This window comes from Zingiber officinale, chromosome 2B, assembly GCF_018446385.1.
Source record: "Zingiber officinale cultivar Zhangliang chromosome 2B, Zo_v1.1, whole genome shotgun sequence".
Taxonomy (NCBI): Eukaryota; Viridiplantae; Streptophyta; class Magnoliopsida; order Zingiberales; family Zingiberaceae; genus Zingiber; species Zingiber officinale.
In genome coordinates this window covers 105,138,102-105,144,876 of record NC_055989.1, presented here as the reverse complement: position 1 = coordinate 105,144,876, position 6,775 = coordinate 105,138,102, and the positions used below count along the sequence as shown (strand labels likewise).

The following is a 6,775-nucleotide window of genomic DNA, read 5'->3' as shown; positions in this document are numbered from 1 at the left end:
TAACACAACTTGAACAACAACTACTATAATCTTTCGTAGTCTTTTTCTTGAGCTGTCAACATTTGTAAGAGGTCACTCTGCCTTCAACGAAGGAGTATTTCTAGTAGAGTTTTTCAACGTTTTGGATTAACAACCATGTAGGTTGTAACCAAGTAGATCCAACCTTCTTACTTTATTTCTTTAGTTGTTCATTTTTATGTACTTCATTTTTGTTAAATTTAATTATGCTATCTAACTCAATTGAAAGATCGAGAAAGGGATGATTTTTATTTTATAGGCAATTTACCCCTTCTTGTCGGCCAAACGAGACCAATAGAGTCGACCAAGTTCAGGCGTTCGGATCGAGTCTAGGCACTCAGGAGGTGCCACGTTAGTCAACGACTAACTTCGATTAGTGAACTATAAATAGAGCTCCAATACTTGAAGCTCAGAATAACACGCTCTATACTCGATTTTTTTTTTCTATTTTTAATTCTATGCTTTCAATGATTATAAGAGGTTACTTCACCTTCATCAAAGGAGATCTTTTAGTGGAGTTTTTCAACTGCTTTGGATTGACAACTACTTCGATTGTAACTAAGTAAACTCCTTATCTCTTACTTTATTTTATGTTATTTTTTTTAATTAACGTGTCTTTTGTTCTTGCTAAGTTCAAATAGCAAGAGAATTATTTTAATTTTAATTGTAGACTATTCACCCCCTTCTAGTCGATCTCACCGGACTTACAGAATGCAAGTTAATATAGACCTTGACATAGTCGCTCTGACGCTTAAATTAGCTCTGATGATCGGAGAAGAAATCAAATAAGAAAACATATGGTCAAGTGGAATGAAGTGTCTGAATTTATCTTCGCATATATGAGCTCGTAGTAGTGGACTCTCTTTTATACATTTACCCTAGCGGAGGAAGCGGAGCCCACGTTTTCCACTTGTCCCACGTTTAGATTGAGAGGATGTCCTACTCACATACGTTCTCTACATTCTTGGCCATGTCGTCCCTACGGAGGCGCCAAATGATAAGGACCTCATAGTCAAGAGTTGTGCATCACATAGCAAGGATCTTGAAGTCGAGAGTCATGTGCTGAGTAGCTTTAGTCCCGAGGTCAGGGATAGGGCGCTGAGTGACTTGGATCTTGGAGTCGGGAGTTAGGCATCGAGTAGCCGTAGTCTTGGGGTTGGGCTCTGAGTAGCAAGGATCTCAAAGTAGGGTCCATATAGGATGCAAGTCTCACCCCATTTGAACATGACTTGAAGGGTCTTGACCGGGCTCTATTTTGTTTAACTTCTGATTTACCTGTCAGATTGTCTCTTGACTTTATCAGCAATCTTAGATAATGAAAATCATTAAGAACAAATAAAGTGAAGCCACAATAGAAGCAACGCCACCTTCTACGAATCCCGTCATCCCCACTCAAACAAACTCAAGATCGCTGCTTTAGGCCAAAGGCGAGCTCAAAATCTCTCTCTCTCTCTCAAACTTGGAAAATGCGACTCCTTTACAAGCAGAGAAGAAGGCTAAAACCAGTTGGGTTTCAAATCGCTGGAAACCAAGAGATGAGAGTGAATGGCGAAGGCCACGGAGGAAGAGTGTGGGACGCTGGACCTTTGAGACATATGCAATACTACTAATGCTTGTGGAACTGGGAGTTCTCAGTTCAGACGCCCGCCGCCATTTATAGCGAGTCCGAGTGGTGGAAGAGAAAGAGGGAGGAAGCAGAGGAGGCGGCATGGAGGCCGTGTCCGGGGAGGGCGATTCGCTACTTTTCTCCACACGGGCTTGGAATATTTGCGGCGGTGCGTATCGGTCTTACACCGTGGATCTACGATCGGACGGCCACCGTCTCTGTAAGTGGAGAGATTCGTTGAGTCTTTTCTTTCCTTTTTGATGGATTTAATCTACACCCTCGGATGTATCCACGGGTGGCCACGATGAAGTTTCCAAAGGCAGAGAAGAGATCAACTGATCAGATCGTCCGTTGACTTTCCAAAAGGTTGACTATGTCTATGACTGGAAGGTCCCTATAGAATTCAATTGCACTATTCGTTTAAACAAGAAATCGTAAATCGAGTCAAAGTCCTGGGCATGAGCTGCGATGCCGTCAACGTAAATCTTAACAAGAAAAAACACTAGATTTCTTGGATTGTTAAGATCGACATATGGTGGTTACATTGATTGCCATTTTAAAGCAACAATAGAAGATAAATAGAGTTTTAGAGTGGTTTAATTTAAAGATGAAGCACAGTAAAAATCTCATCACCAAGACACGATGAAGCTAGAAGAGTTTGAAATTTAAATTTAGCTACAACCATTTTAAAATAATTTTAACTATTTTAAATTATTTTGATGAAGTTTAAATAATTTTAATCTAATTAATAAATTATATTTTGATATAATAGTAATATTAAAAAACTAATTTTGATTAAATATAATAATTATTTTTTTATATTATAATAACCACTAATGCTATATTTATTTGGGAGAACAGATTCATAAATTAAGAAAAATTTTATTGAACAATATGTTATCAAAGATTTTGAAAAAAAATATTAAATTTATAAATTAAATTCAGATTTATTTGTTGAAATGACTTAGCAGATAATCTTAAACTTTTGGCCTTGAAAGTTAGACTGAGTTGCTAGATTGTTAGGAAGATTGTTGCTTCATTTCATTGAGTCCAAAGCAGAGTCACTAAGTCGGAAGCTAAGTTGGGAAAGAATTTGCCAAGGGAGATATCGAGGCCTAAGCTTAACACAGTTTCCTTAAAACATATTCACCTCATTCCAACTATGCTTCAAGTTTCTTTCGGGTCGTTTGTTTCCTAAGATACAACGGTAGAATCACGCACACAACTAAGAACTAGTTGTTCATGGCGAACTAAGAATGCATCCAAGTGCTATTACTAGTAGTTTAGTTGAGCGGATGCATGACTGAAAGAAAATAATTGATAAACAAATGTGGAGGAATTTTTTTGCTTTCACTTTTGCTTCTCTGCCTCTGCTCTTGCTCACGACCTCCTTTTATAGGACTCACCCATGGCTGTAATGAATGGCCGAGTTAGGATTATTCAATGCTGGGTTTAATGTCAATCATTATTACCGAGACATTACGAAATCATCATTAATAGATTTAATGTTAAATATTGTTGCCAAAACATTACAAAATCACCATTAATGGGTTTAATATTAGATATTATTGCTAAGACGTTACGGAATCACCATTAATGGGTTTAATATCAACCATTAATTTCAGATTAATGCTTCTATTACACTCTTGAGCAGGTAATAAAAAGATATTCAGATGGCAAAACGTTAGTTCATTCGCTTGGACAAATTTTGCCTCGACCGGTCTGACATTCGACACGAGCAGGTCATGCTCGCACAAGAGTCAACTTGGTTCAACACAAATCTGGGCCCTGAATTTGTACCCCCGTGAGAGAAAGTCTCTCCCCATGTATTTATTTACATTATCAATGCATGTACAACAATATAAACTAACCTTAGTGTCTTGAAACTTCTAATATGAGACTAACTTTATACACAAAGGAGTCTCCTTCTTCCTTTCCACCTCCTTTTCCATTCACATTTCTAACAATCCCCACATGAATAGAAAGAGAATATATAATAACATTCAATAGTCGAGTCTAGTGTAGGACAGGTAGATTTTACTCTTTGAAGCTTCCCTTGTGAAGATCTGTTTGCTTACTAACTAACAGTAGACACGATGTCCTTAAACTGTTTTGCCATCTTTGTAAACATTGATATATCTCACCTAGGACTCTCCCTGATATAACTTAGTTCTCATGAGTGTGTTTGTTCTTGGCTATGAACATGCCTGGTTCTGTGAGAAACTCTAAGAATTATACCTACAATTCTCTTTGGAATGTCCCCACTTCTTTCTCACATAGTAATCTCTTAAGAGTATTCCACATTACTCTGCTGGATCATTAAAAGTTGCGTGCTTAACCTCTATTTTTCACTAATCTATTTGGTCATTCCCCACCGTGATTAACTTTGTCTATGCAGTTAGGTTGCCCCTTAGAACCTAATTTTTGGGATCTCAAGTCTGCATAGGTTGAGTTTCCTTTGCACCAACATTTCTTATCGGCATCAAGTCTATCCCTCGCGATGAACTTGCAACTAACTTTCTATTTAACCCTTTGGTTAACGGATCTATTAGGTTATCCTTTGACTTCACATAGTCAATATTGATAATTCCCGTTGAGAGTGGTTGTTTAATGGTATTATGTCTACAATATATATGTCTATGACATATATATCTAGACTTATCATTATACAGATGACTCTGTGTCAGACCAATTGTCGCAGACTTAGAGCCTTATAGGTCAAATATCTAGGGATGGCAACGGGGCGGGGCGGGGTTTGCCATTCCCATCCCCGCCCCGTTTTCATTTTTTCGAGTTCGGGGATTCCCCGAACCCGAACCCACGGGTTCGGGGATTCCCCATCCCCGCCCCATTTATAAATTAATTTATATTGTTATTATTATTATTTAATAATAATTATTAATAATAATATTAATATTAATATCAATATCAATAATATTATTATTAATAATATTTTCAAAAATTTTAATATTAATATTAACACTATTATTAATATTTTTTTAAAAAATCATATTAGTATTTATTAATATTAATAATAATAATATTCGGGGCGGGTTCGGGGATGGGGATAGTATTCCCATACCCGCCCCAAACCCGCCCCATCCCTGAAAAATCGGGGATCCCCATCCCCATTTCGGGTTTTCCCCGCGGGGCCCCAAACCCGCGGGGAAAATTGCCATCCCTACAAATATCCAACTCGCATCATTGTATCCTTCGATCATAGGAGGATATCTTGTATAATGTAGTCCATATTCATGAGTATACCTTAAGTACCTCAATACTCTTGTTATCCTTTTCTAATGCTCAACACCGAGATTACTCGTATATCTACTCAGTTTACTTATTACGTAAGTTAAGTCTGGTCATGCATAATTCATCAGGTATATCAGACTTCCAATCACTTGAGAGCACTCTATCTGAGAGATACTTTCTCTTCGATTCTTCGATAGACATTGTCTCGTATCTAGAGATATTCATGCCAACGTAGTATTACCCTTGGTGATTTTTTCAAGAATTTTATCTATGTAATGTAACTTACTAAGGACAAGTCCTTCTGCTGTTCAAAGAATTTTGATTCCTAGAATCATATCAACTAGGTTCATGTCTTTCATATTAAATCTTGAGTTCAACATACCTTTAGTGAATTTAATTATCTTATCATTACTCCCAATGATAAGCATGCCCTCTACATATGGACATAAGATGATAAAGTCATTCTCTGTTATTTTCATGTAGACACATTTATCACATTCATTGATTTTCAATTTAATTTCCTTCGTGACATTGTCAAATTTCTCATGCTACTACTTTTATTCTTATTTCAAGCCACATAATGACTTCACCAATCTGTAAACCTTATTTTTTTATTCTGGCACAAAAAACTCTTCAGGTTGTTTCAGGTAGATTTTCTCTTCTAAATCTCCATTTAAAAGACTGTCTTTACATCCATCTAATGTGTTTATAAATTTCATAGAGTGACAATAGTCAACAACACTCTAATAAAAGTTATACTCGATACCGGAGAACACATATCAAAATAATGAAGACATTCTCATTGTTGGTATCCTTTGATTACCAATCTAGCCTCGTACTTATCAATCGCACCATCTGATTTTATTTTCTTCTCGGAGATCCATTTATAACCTAGTGGTTTGCTTCCCTGAGGAAGATTCATAAGTTATCAGGTGTGATTTTGCAAGATAGATTTTATCTCGAATGCAATTGGCTCTATTCAGTGAGGTCCATCAGAAGAGCTTACTGCTTCTGAGTAACTGTAAGACTCACTTTCCAGTATGAAAGTGATAAAATCCATTCCATAGGATTTTTCCACCTGAGCTTTTTTACTTCATATGAGTTCAACCTCAACTGGTTCATCATCTTCTTCTTCTTTTTGGGGTTTATATGCCCATTTTGAGGAGCTAGCTACCTCTCTTTTTTTTATACGAAAACACACGACTGAAGAATGAGACATTTCTCAATTCTATTATCGAGTTCTTATGTATATCCGATATTTGTGACTCATACACATAAAATTGATATACACTACTATTATGTGCATATCCAATAAATATGCAATTAACAATTTTTAGTATTATCTTAATCCTTTTATTAAGCACCAAAACTTTGACGAGACACTCTCATATTCACAAATATTTATAAGACAGTTGTCTTCCATTCCACAACTCAAAAGATCTCTTATCTATTTTCTTTCACAGTACCGTATTTAAAAGATAATTAGTTGTTAACATAGCTTCCCTCCCACATGGAACTCTGGCAGTCCAGAGTTCAACAGAAGAGCATTTATCATTTTCTTTAGAGTGTGGTTCTTTCACTCAGCAACTCCATTTTGCTAATGAGTATAAAGAGTTGTTATTTCGTGTCTGATCCCATGTTCAACATTCAACTAAGTGAACTATTAAACATATTTATTGGTACAATTTCCCTAAGTCAAGGTTGACCAATTTTACTAAGCTTGAATTGACTCAAGCTTGAGTCATGATGTTTAAGTTTTGATGTTTGACAATATATGGAGATTACAAGTGTAATTATCCCTTTGAAAAAATTGGTCAAGGTTGACCAGTTTGATGTGAAGAAGAGTCAAGTAGGTTAAGGTTGACTAGATACTTGACTGGGAAGTCCTAACTAGAGGTT

General features: G+C 36.4%; 1 long non-coding RNA gene across 1 annotated transcript; it reads right to left on the bottom strand.

Annotated features, from left to right (window-relative positions):
• Positions 1-821: 821 nt before the first annotated feature.
• Positions 822-1,638, bottom strand: LOC122049380. The gene is made up of 2 exons (XR_006130944.1): positions 1,386-1,638; positions 822-1,293 (listed from the first exon to the last, which is right to left on the bottom strand). It is a non-coding gene; the product is annotated as an uncharacterized LOC122049380 (long non-coding RNA).
• Between the last annotated feature and the right edge of the window lie 5,137 nt (positions 1,639-6,775).